Genomic DNA, 15,016 nt, shown 5'->3' with positions numbered 1-15,016 from the left:
AAAAATTGCTAAAACCTTAAAAGAGCAAATTGAAAAATTTAGCTCACATTTTATATATCGACATATTAATGGGAATGATTGTTAAATTACTCTTTCTGACAAAGTGACTACAATTTTATCCCACTCACCTAATGGATTTTTACACCTTGAAATAACACCTTTCTATTAGACTCATTGCACAATTTGCATTTTAAAATACCAGTCCCAGGCATAAGGTAGCAGTGGCTCTGAAAGGTAACTAACTAGTAGAGACTCTTGAGGACTATGTCTCCATTATTCATATGAGTGGAATTTCTTTTTGTTTTGATAAATTTACATACCAATGTACAGTTTCTAGAATGATAATTGGACTATTTTAAGGCTATAAAGCTTTCAATTCACTCAATTATTCTCTATTCCCTAAAAAACTGGGTTGTTGTTAAATGGTGTCTAAAGTTTTCTTTAACTAGGCTGACAATAACATACATCATTCAGACTGGAATGCTTTTGACAGTAAAAGGGGATGCCATAAACTGGGAAAAGAGCCATTACCTTGGGATTGTCCCAAGCAGAGCAGTACATATAGCCACCTTATTTGTAGCCCACCCTACTTTTAGCTATTTAAAGGGCTTGAGCTGTTTTGTGTCAGTTATGTCATCTTTTCTTATAGCTTCATAGTATTCCATTGCATATATGTATGTACCACATATTATTTATCCAATCATCTGTCAAAGGACACTGGTTGTTTCATGTCTTGGCCACCAAGCATAATACTGCAATGAGCATAGGGGTACATATATCTTTATGAATAAATCTTACTAAGTCTTAGAGGCAGGTACCCAGAAGAAAGAGTACTGAGTCATATGGTAACTCTATTCTTAATTTTTTTGAGGAACCTCCATGCTACATTCTATAATGGCTGACCAATTTACATTCTTATCCAGCTTTGTAGGAGTGTTTCTTTTTCTCCACAACCTCTCCAACACTCGTTATTTATTGTCTTATTGTTAAAAACTGTTCTAACGGTATGAAGTGGTATCTCGTGGTTTTTATTTGCATTTCTCTAATAGCTGGTGAGGCTGAGCAGCTTTTCATACAGGATTGGGCAAAAGTTAGTTTACAGTTGCTTCACATGGAAAACAATATAATAATTAGTACATAATAATAAAAAGAATGCACTCTGTTTCACATACTCAACTGTAATCCTACTTTTGCCTCACCTAATGTATCTCTTGGCTATTTTTATGTCTTCTTGGGAGAAATTTCTATTCCAGTCCTGTGTTCATTTTTTTAATGGGATTTTTTGGAATTTTATTGTTGAGTTGTATGATTTCTTCATATAGTTTGGATATTAACCCCTTGTTGGAGCTCTTGTTTGCAACTATTTTCTCCCATTTGGTTGGTTGCCTTTTTGCTTTTGTTGACAGTTTCTTTCGCTGTGCAGGTGGTTTTTAGTTTGATATACTAGTCCCATTCATTTATTTTTGCTTTTGCTTCTTTGCCCTTGAGGTCAAATTCATGAAATCCTATCTAAGACCAAGGTCTGTAAGTTTGGCACCTATGTTTTTTCTTCTGTGTATTTTATTGCTTTAGGTCTTATATTTTGGTCTTTAATCCACCAAGACTGGCTTCTGTAGCATGAAAACTGTGCAGTAACACAGAACCTTACGCTTGGAAGGGTCCTGAGTTATATTAATGCTGGGCTATCACTGTATTGAAATTTGTAATAATTTTCAGATAATGAGGCCCTCATTTTCATTTTGCACTGAAACCTGCAAATTACATAGCTGATTCTGCTTGTTGTGTTATCCACAGTTTTTAACGCAGTGCTTGATAAACACCTGTAGGCTGAAATAGACAATTAGATAAATAACCATTTCACAGTTAGTTCTCTTCCTCTGAACATGCCAAACCTGGCAGCATTGATTTAGTCATTGATTTGGTCATATTAAATGAGTAGTAAATTATTAAGTGAGTGGTAAACTTTTTCATCTTCTTAGTGTATATAGGTGAAAAAAATGATAGATTCTGAAGATAAACAAGTTTCTTCTTTGACTTGGCACTTATAAATGGTTATTATATATTAAGCATTCACCTGAGACTTGTAGAAAATTTATGAGAAATGAAGTAAACTATAAAATAATCCTAGCTAATCAGTATCTGGATGATCCGTAGTAAATGAACCTATGTGAAAACGAACAGTGCCCATCTTATCTACTTTGGAGAATCATGACACCTTGGGAGAGGACAGTAGGAAGTACAAAGCACTATGTTCATTTTTTAATATATTGTCTTTTCTGTTTCCTTTTAGAGGTCCTCCTTAGAAGCTGGCATTCCTTTTTGGTTTATTTGTCTCTTTTTCCTTCTTCTGTATCACGCAATTTGTAATTTAATTATATAATTTATTTTCTTGTTTCTCCTGCTCCTTAGGCTTCTCTCTCCAAACTGGAAACACACTGCATACTATACTATTGTTTGCTATTCTCCACTCACGTAACGCAGCTGAGACCATTGCATATAGTTTCTCTCATTTAGTTAATCTCAGTTCCTGCCTTCCAAAAGAGCCACGTTCCCTGATCATAGTGAATTAAATTAAATTGGGCTATTTTTATAGCATTTGGTTCCCAGGTGACAAAGACAAAGAGATCCTGCCGCTCACTGGCACTGGGTCTATTTTAGAAGGACCAGCTGGAGGTGAAGGTTAGTGACACCAGCAGAGGCCAAACTCTTCCACGGGAACTCAGGGGACAAAAGGGTCAGCCAAAACGGAAGAACTGGGAATTAATCAGCTGAAAATACACATACTGCCAGCCATGATTTACCATGTGCTGTGAGAAACTTTTACTCAATGGATGTGTAATATAGAGCTCTAAAAGGGTCAGGAAGACTAAAGGAGTAGAATCTTAAGGTTGGAAGACATTTTGAAGATACTAACACATTTCTGTGTCATGTGGACCTTAAGGGATGATCATTTGTCTTACATTGAGAATTAGATATGCATTCACTTTTATAAAGACCTACAATAAAATACAAATAATATGAATCATCACATACCATGAACATTGAATACATAAATATAAAGGACCCTAAAATTATGAATATTTATACAACTGTTAACAGCTAAACAGACAATTAGACATTCTGTTACCTCAATCACCAAAGATAGAGGAGGGGAGACACAGTCAGTCATGAATTTAACTTTCTTCATGTAAAAAAAAAAATGTATTTAGCCAAAACTGGTTTGGCTCAGTGGATAGAGCATTGACCTGCAGACAGAAGGGTCCCTGGTTCGATACCTGTCAAGGTCATGTACCTTGGTTGTGGGCACATCGCCAGTATGAGGTGTGCAGGTGGCAGCTGATTGATGTTTCTCTCTCATCGGTGTTTCTAACTATCTGTCCCTCTCCCTTCCTCTCTGTAAAAAATCAATAAAGTATATTAATAAAACATGTATTTATGTTTTGTTAGGAAAGGCTGTGTTTTTAGATGAGGTTCTGAAAGCAATTTCTATTGTGGGGTGGCCAATCCTACTGTGTCATTTTTTGGCTGTGTGACCTGGAGAACTTACACAGTATCCCTTGTTTTCATTTCTTCATCTGAAAATGGGGGCAACAACTAAAATAAACTCATAGGCTTAAGAGAATTAATGAGTTAATATGGGTGAAGTATAACAGTTCCTGACACACAGTAATTGCTATATAAATATTTGTTAAATAAAATAACATATGGTAATCTCTTAGAGATATAATGAGCATTTCCAATAATGTTCTTACAGAAAATGAAAGTGCATGTAATATAAAAATTATATAGAGAGGTCCTCCTTAGAAGCTGACATGACAATTAAAAAAATTCCAGCCTACTGAAAGTATTAATTGCAAGGGGCTTAAAACATGCATTTCAAGTATAAAGCTTTCTGATGCTCTGACTAGACACAGGGATTAAAGCCTGGCCTCTCTATCTCATTAGGCTTTAAACCAAGCTTCATGGTATCCCATCAAGATAGAAAGTCTGCCCTTAAATCAGATATCCTGATACTCTTGTATTCTCTTTAAATACGTACAGTTCTAACTCCATATTTGTGCTTGGACAAGTAGTATATAGGTCAGTGATTATCAGGATCAACCGTGGATTCAAAGGATATGGATTTGTATTCCAGCTCTTTTGTTCCCTAGCTGTATCACTCTCAAACTTCTTTCTTTCTTTCTTTCTTTCTTTCTTTCTTTCTTTCTTTCTTTCTTTCTTTCTTTCTTTCTTTCTTTCTTTCTTTCTTTCTTTCTTTCTTCCTTCCTTCCTTCCTTCCTTCCTTCCTTCCTTCCTTCCTTCCTTCCTTCCTTCCTTTCTCTCTCTCTCTCTCTCTCTCTCTCTCTCTCTCTCTCTCTCTCTCTCTCTCTCTCTCTCTCTCTCTTTCTCTCTCTCTCTCTCTCCCTTCCTTCCTTCCTTCCTTCCTTCCTTCCTTCCTTCCTTCCTTCCTTCCTTCCTTCCTTTCTTTCTTTCTTTTCTTTCTTATTGACAGACATTTCAATTTTGAGCTATTATGATTAAAGCCACTAGGACCATTATGTGCAAGTGTTTGAGTGAGCATATATTTCTCTTGGAAAGATAACCTAGGATTAAAATCCCTGGGTCACATGTTAAGTGTATGTTACACTTAAAAAAACACTACCAAAGTAATATTCAAAGTGTTCTATTTTACATGCTCATCAGACATGAAGGAGAGTTCCAATTATTCCACATCCTGCCAACTGTTAATATTGTCAGTATTTTAAAATTTGTTACTTTAATGGGTGTATGCCCACTTTTTTTTCCCTCAGTTAATTCTCACCAGAGGATATTTTCTCCATTTTTTTTAGAGAGAGTGGAAGTGAGAGGGAGAGACAGAGAGAGAAACATTGATGTGAAAAAGACAGATTGATTAGGTTGCCTCCTCAATGGCCCCAGCCGGGTTTGGGGATGGAGCTTACAACCAAGGTGTGACCTTGATTGGGAATCAAACCTGAGAACCCTTCAGTTCAAGATCTAGTGCTCTAAAACTGCATGGGATTTTACACTAACTTGTATGGAAATCACGTAATTAATTTCTTGGTGGGCGAGCGTCTTTTAAACATGGAAAGATTAAAAATTAAATGTACAAATGTTTGAGAGACTTAAAATCATACCATTGTTTATATTTTTCTTAGTCTGTATGCTTGTGACTTAATATGGCAGTAATATTTTAGAGATATTGGCATATTAGAAAAACTTATTAGCCATGTTTGCATCTTGATGCATATTTGTGATTTATATAGTTTTGAAGCTCTTAGGAGAACTCAAAACTCATTGTATATGTTTAAATTACAAGACATACAAAAGTTATTTAAGGACTTGAAAATAGTTTGTTTATTAATTCAGACAGTTCAAGTTCTTAGAAATTATAAGTTTAATGGAATTGTAAATGAAACCAAATATTTTCCAAAGGCAATTAGGTGGTGGTAAAATTTTCTAGAATTTTAAGTAGAATTATATGAAATGTAACTCAAACAAAGCCTTCTTTAAAAAGATGATAGGTTCTTATATTTGTAACTTTAATGGAATAAGGACACTTAAAACAGTAAAATCATGAACTAACTTTTCTGCATACAAAAATATCCTAGAAGTCACCCCAAAACTCTTAGGCAATGTGTAAATTCCAAAAGTAACCCAGTTTTTTTTTTTTTTAAGTTCTGTTTTAAATACAATTCCTTTTAATGTTTACCTATATTAAACTTTAAGTCCTGTGTTCAGTCTTTTAAATTTCTGTGGATGCGCAAAGCTTGGTCTTTACTTCGGAATTTCTGGGTGGTGGTGATAAGCCTGTTGTACAAGAAGCAAAGGAAAAGACACCAGCTGTTTGCCATGACTGATGGGAGAATGCCTCTAGCTACTGCGTGTAGTACTGGTTCAGCAGAAAGGCTATTGAACACTCCTCCCCTAAAACAGGTGCATATTTAGCCTCAAACTTAGATTACAGAATGGGGTTCTGAAGTGCTGCTGAACAGTTGGACCCAAAGCAAGAGATTTCAATAAATTGCTATTCTGAGAGATTTTTCCCCAAAGGGTGCTACTCACTGAATGATAGCTGTGCTAACAACATGCTACAGGCTTCCTGGGTTCTCACTCATCAGACATTCATTGGGTCCTCCTAGGTGACAATCACTGGAAAGGCAGAGATGAGGAGGACCTAGATGCCCTATCTCTCCCACCAACCTTTTATACTTGGTAGAAGGCAAACAATAGAGAAGCCATATTAGTCCAATATGACACAGGCATCCCAGGGGTAGGGAAAACATTGTAGAGATTCCTAATCTAGCCTGGAAGGATGTAGACAAACATTCAGCACTTGAAATTTGAACAGTAAGTAGGAGTTGGTGTGTATTTTATAGAAAGAAAAATTTTTTTTAATCAATATGTCTTTTTAATGATTTTCAAGATTTTGGGGGATCCTGGAGAGCAAAAGGAAATCAAGCCAGAAATTAAATCCTGCTTTGGCATCCTGGTAAAAATGGAATTAAATGTATTTGCATTATTGGACTAATCAAAGCTCAATGTTTAGACTTCAAGGGGAAGGTAAATAAGTTGTAACTGCCCAGGCAGTATAACCGAGTAGGACAAATGGTGGGGAGGATTGGACACAAATGGAGAGAACCAGAGTATATAACTAATGTCCCAGTTTTTCAGAAACTTGGGAGCTCATTGTTAGGGGATGATCCAAATTGGACACCTGGCACAATGTGAAACTTCTTGATGATATATTATGCTCTGGTGGAATGCCACAAAGAATCACAGTCATAAAACCGATCAGTAATTTTTGGGCACAAAGCTATAATGTCAAAGCACACAATTTGAAGGACTAAATTTGACTCCTCTTATGTTCATGGTTTTAAAAATGTAAAGAATAAATAAAGAACATCCCAAAGTCAGGAATACCACTAAGAGCTAAAGCATTCATAACTTGGAACTTTCTGTTTGGGCTTCAAACATCAACTTTTTGTTTAATTTTTACTTGATTATTTTGTTATTTAAATGTTTAAACTCCTTGTGTATGTTAAATAATCACATATAATTTTAGGTCCTTTTGAAAAAAAAAATAGATGTGTTCTGTGTAGTGTTGGGGCCAACATTTCCTTCTGCTTACAGAAATGTGAGATGGTAACATTCATGAAAGTTGACATGTCCTGTACCTCATTAAAGAGGAATTAATTATTTTGCAAAATCCTAGTAAGTCCTTGAACATTTACTTTCTTAGCCCAATCTTAGTACATATGAGTCGCTCAGTTAAAATTTGTTTAATTGCATGTATTTAGAATCAGTTGAGTTGCCTCGCCTTGCATTTAACTTGGCTTGGGCTAAGTTGAGTTCTTAAAACACTTAGAATTTCTTAACTGGTTAAAGCAACAAAGGTGTCTCTAGTTATGTTAATGTGGAAACTTTGGGACCCCACTGAACCATGGGGGCGCTGTTGCCAGGAGGACCAACCATGTGATTAGAGGGTTAGACTTTCATTCCCACCCCCTTGACCTTCAGGGAGTGGAGAGGGACTGGAGGTTGAATCACTTGCCAATGAATTTAATTAATCATGACATGAATTTAATCAATCATGACATCATGAAGCCTCTACAAAACCAAAAGGACAGGGTTGGGATAACTTCCGGGTTGATGAACACGTGGAGATTTAGGGGGAGTGGCACGCTCTGAGAGGACATGGAAGCTCTCTGTACACTTTCCCCATACCTTGCCCGATGCATATCTTCCACCTGACTGTTCCTGAGTTATATTTTTAATATAACCTGTAACCCAGTAAGTAAAATATTTCTTTGACTTCTCTAAGCCACTCTAGAAAATTAATTGAACCGGAGGTGGGGGGAGGGGGAACTCTGACTTATAGCCACTTGGTCAACAGCACAGGTAACAGCCTGTGCTTGCAACTGGCAACTGAAGTTGAGGGCATTCAGTCTTACCCTCAAGACTGAAGCCCTAACCTGTGGGACCTGCTTCTATCTCCTGGTATATTCTCAGAATTGAGTTGATACCATCCAGGAAGGCATCTGAGAGTTACTTTGGGGGCTTGTGTGGAAAACAACCACACGCTGGAACTGGATCCAGCAACCTAAAAGAGACCCAGAGAGGATCATAAACTTTTTCAGAGCTTCAAGTTGCAGCACAGTCATTAGACGGTAGAAACCATGGTTAATGGCATGGTTCTTGTGCTTTACCAGGATTCTGTTGTGTTTTTCTGATGTGCTCTGTTCATTGCTGCTAAGAAAAATAATACCAGTTTAGTTCAAACATCCCCAGAGAGTAGATTCTCATTCCTCCAGCCCAGCATGTGGTCAATATAAAGTAAATGTTACATTCCCTGACTACCGATTCAATTAACTCCCGGGGCCTGAAATGCCTTAATTAACATTTAACACGAATGTTCTGAAGACCATTTCTTGGGATCTGGACTGTCAGCACTGTTAATTATTCAAGGACTAATTAATAGTGACTTGGATCTCCCTGCCCTTTATTGAGATATAGCATATTCCAGGTCAGACAGTGTGTTACTCAGTGTGGTTTAGGAGCAATGAAAGGCTGTTCAGTATCTCTGTGGATGCTGCAATTACTATTCTGCTCATTGGTCAGTATGTTTGCTTTTAGTCCAACAAGACACTGTTCTTATTTTTAGAGCTTTATGACCTATTACATAGTATTAAGACGTATTCAATAGGTCCTATTGTGTCTTAGTATCTGGTAGGACTCTAACCTATTGGTCGGAGCATCTGCCCCCTGATGGTCAGTTCACATCAAAATGACTAGTCAAACAGTTGAACGAATGATTGGACACTTAGCATAGTAGGCTTTTATTATATAGGATTATTATCCTGATTGATGTTAAACTTGTCCCATTTTGGACTAATGAGCACCTTATTCAAGTTAGCTTCTGGGCACTTCTGGTATGACCCTAGGAGTCTAGGGGTGAATTCCGAAGAATGATTTCTCAGGCTTCATCTGTTTTCCATATTCTTTAGCCCCGTAGGGCTTCTGTGCTTCCCAGATGGTACCAATGGGCACAGGCATCAGTGACCAGGGCCACCGTTGCCGCTGATATCTACAGCAAAAGGGCAGGTGATGATTCTCCCAAGACAATACAGGAAGTACCTTTCTTCCACCCAAGTCTCTCTGCTGCCTTTGGCTGCCGTTTGTCTTAGGATCCAGTTGTTCACCACAAATATAAACACCATACACAAACACGCCCCACCCGTACACACATGGTACACACATGCACACCTCACATACACAGAGACTCTCCCATACCCAACCACACCCCACACATGCCACCCATACCATATGATAAATTTCAATCTGGCCTGAGATTCTTCATGGCTTATTGGTTCTCCCTGGCTTCTTTAGATTCTCCAGGTTCCATTTTATAGTATATATTATAAGTTAAAGATCTAGCTAGGTTTTATTTATACATTTAACTATATTGTCTAATATTTGTTAATGTATTTTTTTCTAATTACTCTGCAATTCTTCCTTTACCATATGGTAATTTCTTATGTCTGTACTATAATTTGTTTTGGATTAGTCCTTTTAGTTAATATAGCTATTGAATTTTTAGTAAATAGTTTTGTTTAAAACAGTTATAAAATATACTTATCTCAAATGGCAAATTCCCATACTTTATTATTTTAAAAATATTATTAAGTTTTTTTTCTAATCCATTTATTATTTTAGAAGAAGAACATCAGGAACATTTTGTCTGCAAACCTCTCAGTTAAAATAATTTATATCTTCATGGTATTAGTAAGAATTTCAGTAACGGTTAAATATTTTGCCTATCGGTTTTAGGCTAGAAGATGTTCCATGCAATATATTCTTTCTTTCAAAAACCAGTTCAAACAGGGTTCGGCTTACATTGTCTTTTTCAACTGGTACAATAAAATAATTGCTTTCTTTACATTGTAAGGAATGTTTGTAAAAAAAAAAAAAGAAAGAATGTTGCACTTAAAAAAGATGGCTGAAGGTAGGACTGATTGGAAAGGAAATATCTGGGAATAGGGTCGGAGTTTGATGCCATGGAAAAGCAAATGCTGGGCATCTCAAGAAAAACATGCCCACTAAGTGTATCCAGCTGTCCCTGCTCTTGTTTGCTCACAATTCCACTTATACACAGTTGCTTTGATTTCAAGATGTCATGGTAAATAAATGTGATGATGACAGAGGACTACATAAAGATAATAAGAGTCAGCATTTTGTTAGTCATGCCATGTCAGGGAGATTAAGTAATTTGCCAAAATTAAAAATAAAATAAAAAAATCCAGTTACTAAGTTGTGGAGATGGAATCCAAACCAGTATTTGATTGTATCCTTCTGCCTTAACATGTTAAACTGGGTGTGTGTGTGTGTGTGTGTGTGTGTGTGTGTGTGGAGGGGGTTGGGAGAGGGGGCGGGTATGGTGAGGTTATCCAATGCAAGTAAGGCTGTAAAGGCATATCAGACTCATCAGTTTATTTGGAGACATCACCAATTACAGGTAGTGGAAAAACAACAACAATTTAAAAACAAACACACACAACTTAAATGCATAGTCTTCCTCTGTTTCCAGGCAGTCACAGAGGCCAAGTCTAAAGGTGTTTTTGTTTAGTAAATGGGGAGAAACAGAGGAAGAATCTGGAACATGAATGAGCAAGTAGCTAATGGCTCATTTATCTGCAAGAGGGGGTGATTTTTGCTTATGTTCTCAAGAAGAACTTACCTTTGTGTGCCTTAGAGCATCCTCTTCCCATCACCTAAACTCTAGAAACACTAGCTCTAACCCACAGAGGCTGTGTTTGTAATTTCCCAAATAAATACCAATGTTAGACAGGAGTCAGGGTGGCAAGAAAAACACCACTTAAGTTAGTTACCAGGATGCATGTTTCCTACAGACCTAGCAATAGCTGCTGAACAGGCCTTCCCCATTAGGCTGCAAAGTCCTCCAGAGCAGCAGTAATAATAATTAACAGTTGTTCGGTTGTGTTTTCTCAAGATAGGCTATCATGCTGAGTCCTCATAACTCAGAGAGGTCGAATGCATTACCACAGACCTTTTCAGGCTGTTACAAATGCAGAGCACAGAATTCAAGGCGAACCGCCTGAAGTCACACAGGTGGTGCCTGACAGAGTTGGATGTGAATGCAGTGAATGAGCTGTGGAAATGCTGGGGTCTAAGTGACATAGAAAGAGAGGGAGAAAGATTAGAAAGCTAGGAGTGGGCACAGCTACTACCTGTGAGAGGGTGGACTCTTGGCAAAATGAGGCAATGATTAGGAATTTTACTACTGTGGGTATCATTTGGATTCTGTTTTTTCTTCAATCGGGCATTTATTAAACCTTCTGATGTTATGCTGTCCAGTGACGAGCATAGTAGCTGAAACATAATATACATAAAATAAATGTTTCATAAAAAGATCAGTGTGGAGATTTGCAATGATGCATATTTACAATTTGGTAGACTCCATATTGCTGAATCTGCTCTTCATGGAAATCAGGTCTGTCTTCAGCATGGTTTACCCTGCAGGAGAGCATATGAAGGGTTTTCCTGTTACAAAGATATGGTACCTATAAGAGTAAGTGTTAGGAAGGGAACTAGTGTAAATACCAAGATGGAAATATATGAATATACGTATATATTTTTTTCTTTATTTCTTTTTTTTCCACCCAGTCCTGCAACCCTTTCCCCTCCAATCACCACCATCTGGCACCCTTTACAACAATATATTAAAAATTATTAAATGGAGAAAGAGTAGAACATACTATAGAATTGTCAATATAATGCTTTTCCAAAGTTGAGAAAAAAGAAAGATAATTAGCTGAAGAACAGAAAACACATTGGATATAGAAGACTATAAGAAAAAAAGTAAAGATTTAATAATGTACAATATTCATTTCCTGTGGTTGCAGTGACCAAGCTGAGTGACTTAGCAATAGACTTTTAAACTCTTACAGTTTGGGAGGTTGGAGGTCCAGAATCAAAGTGTCCTTGCCTCTTCTAGCTTCTGGCGGTTACTTGGCAATTCTTGAAATTCTTTGGCTTGTAGACATATCATTCCAATATCGGCCTTCATTGTCACCATGTTTTTGGTATTTTGCTATGGCAGCTCTAGGATAGTAATAAGGACTTTGCCACTAGGAAGTGGGGCACTGCTGTTAGAAATAATTAAAAATGTGTGGAAATGGCTTTGGGTAGTGGGTTGAGTCTGGAAGATTTTGAAGCACATAATAGAAAAAAAAAAATCCTAGATTACCTTGAAGAGACATATGAAAAATTGTTTAAGGGAATGAGAAGGTCTGTCGTCCCTTTCCTGTCCCACCATTGTATTTTGGAAGCAGATAACTTGTTTTGTAGCTTTACAGTTCTGCAAATGGAGAAGAAATTCCGCCTCAAGGCTGCAGCATTAATTCACTCCCGCCTGCTGGTCTGTCCTGTAGATTTCAAATTTAGGGCCCTCAGAATCGTGTGAGCTAATTTCTGAAACAAACACACATAATATAGTTTATTCAGTGTACATATGTACAATCTCCCATTGGTTCTATTACTATGAAGAATGCACTTAAAAACAGCAATAAAGAAAACACACAATATGCTTCTTGTCTAAATGAGCTTCAGACTTGAGTTAACTCATTGAGCAACACTGGAATTGATCATATAGAAGATATAACTTTCTCAGAGCTTTAAGCAGTTCAGAGACACATGTTAATTGCTGTCATAAAAACATTTTTTGTAAAGTCATGGACAGTAAATATAAATGTTAATTGTACCTAAATAAGTTGTAGCAATATATGCCAAAACATGTTTTCTTCGCCTGATTAGAAGGCAGCTGGTTTGGTATACCATATACATATATGCAGAAGGGATAATAGGTGGATACCTAGGTCAGGGCTTCAATAAATACTCAAATATAAATATTAATCAATGAGGTTGACTACAACCGCTAGTTATTTTCTCTCTTCTCTTTGACAATATTCTTCTCTCCTTAAAAGACTTACAAGTCATTTTTAAGCTTCTAGTAAATACATATTGTGATTGAAGATTTCATGTGATACCAATAAATAAATAAATATATGTATGCATATAAATTGATATTACACCTTGAAAACACCTATTGTATTGATACATTGTTCTCTTAAAGCTAATTTCAGGGTTATACTGAAAAGTTTAAAAATTTTAAAGCTCAATCAAGCATTGACACATCACTAAAGAAAAAACTTAATAGTTGAAACAAAAGCCTGAATATCTATCTATATATATATATATATATATATATATATATATATATATATATATATATATATATATAAAAGCCCAATGGCCAAACAGCGGAATGTCAATGATTGGTCAACCACTTGCTATGATGCGCACTGGCCATCAGGAGAAGATGCTCAATGCAGGAGCTGCCCCCTGGTGGTCAGTTCGCACCCACAGTGAGAGCACTGCTTGGCAGACCGGAATGAGCAGTGCTCCAACAGTGGGCTGATCCCTGAAGGCCACGCCCCCACTAGTGCACAAATCCATGCACCAGGCCTCTAGTATCATATAAATTGAAAACACCATTCTGAAGTACACATAGCTCTATGAGGCAATTTCCCAGGGATATCTCTCATATTCTATTTACCTGCATACTTTTATTTCTATTTTAAGCTCTCGTGTGACCTCAGTAATGGAGTTTGGTGCTTCAAAAGTGAATGCAGCAGCCCTGGCTGGTGTAGCTCAGTTGGTTGAGGATCCTCCCATGCACCAAAAGGTCACTGGTTCTATTCCTGGTCAGGGCACAAAACCCAGGTTGTGAATCTGATCTCCAGTACTAGAGGCAGCCAATTGATGTTTCTCTCTCTCTCTCTCTCCACTTCTCCCTTCATATCTCTCTAAGTCAATAAAGATATGTTTTTAAAGATGAATGTAAAATAAATCAACAGTAGCTACTGTCAAGTGTGCTGTATAAAGTTTATGACTTGAGAGTTCACCTCACTTGACGTTGTGTGGAACAAGGCTCTATTAATTTCAGACATGGAAAGAGAATTCATGCATCCATGAAGTTCTCATTGATGATATCTCTTTTTAAAAAAGCACACTCAGGTCCCCTTGGGCATCTCCTCTTGTTCTCCTATAAATCCCAGGCTTGAGCAGCACTGTGGATTGCATGGGGATTACTCTGTTTTATTAAATTCTGGGGTGTTCCTGAAGGTGTCCCCATCCTGGCTGCTGTCTCGGATGTCTTCAGCCCTGTGTGAGCTCTGGTGCTTGCTCTTTTCCCCATAAGTATTGTTTGTCTGGCTTCATGGAATATTGCGCTGTATGTACAAAGCTTATATATTTGATGAAAATTGGAAGAGACATTGATACAGGTTTCATGGCCTATTTCTCTGCAATCTCTCTCATTTCTCATTATCCTGTTTCACAAATTCCAGCTGTCCCAACAGTCTTTTTCTTTCATCTTTTTCGTCTGACCTTAGCAAAACCAAGCTGAGGTTGTTTGAGCTCTGCTGGGGTGAGGGTGGGGGAGGGGGGGCTCTCTCACTGTGCCGCCATCTGCAAGTGCCTGGGGGAGAAGGATTCATGATCCTGGGCCCACCTGGCTTGAGTTCATTCTCTCTAGTATTAGAGAGTTGCACTGCCAGTTTTCCAACAGCTAAAGTAGATATTTTGTATGTTTTCTTTAGTTATATAATTGTTTTTGCAAAGGCTGGTCTATTACAAGATATTCCATCATGGCCAGAGGTAGGATTCTCTAAGAACATATTTTATGTTTGTTTATTGCCTTGGGAGTAACTGGAACATCCAGATAGTATAAATTCAAATTCCAACCTGGAAATAATTTAATTTGCCTCCTTCGGCCCCAACCAAAACAGGATATCTATCTTGTCCTCCCCCTGTGTTGACTGGCATATTATTGCTAGACCACCCTTTCACCCAACGTGTAACCTGTTCATCAAGGGAGGGCTCTTTTTTCATTGCTGATGAGGGTTAAAAACCTGAGACTCTGGATTTCTCTTCCATG

Source organism: Pipistrellus hanaki (genome assembly GCF_964339955.1).
Source record: "Pipistrellus hanaki genome assembly, chromosome: 17".
Lineage (NCBI taxonomy): Eukaryota > Metazoa > Chordata > Mammalia > Chiroptera > Vespertilionidae > Pipistrellus > Pipistrellus hanaki.
This window is presented reverse-complemented; position numbering follows the sequence as displayed.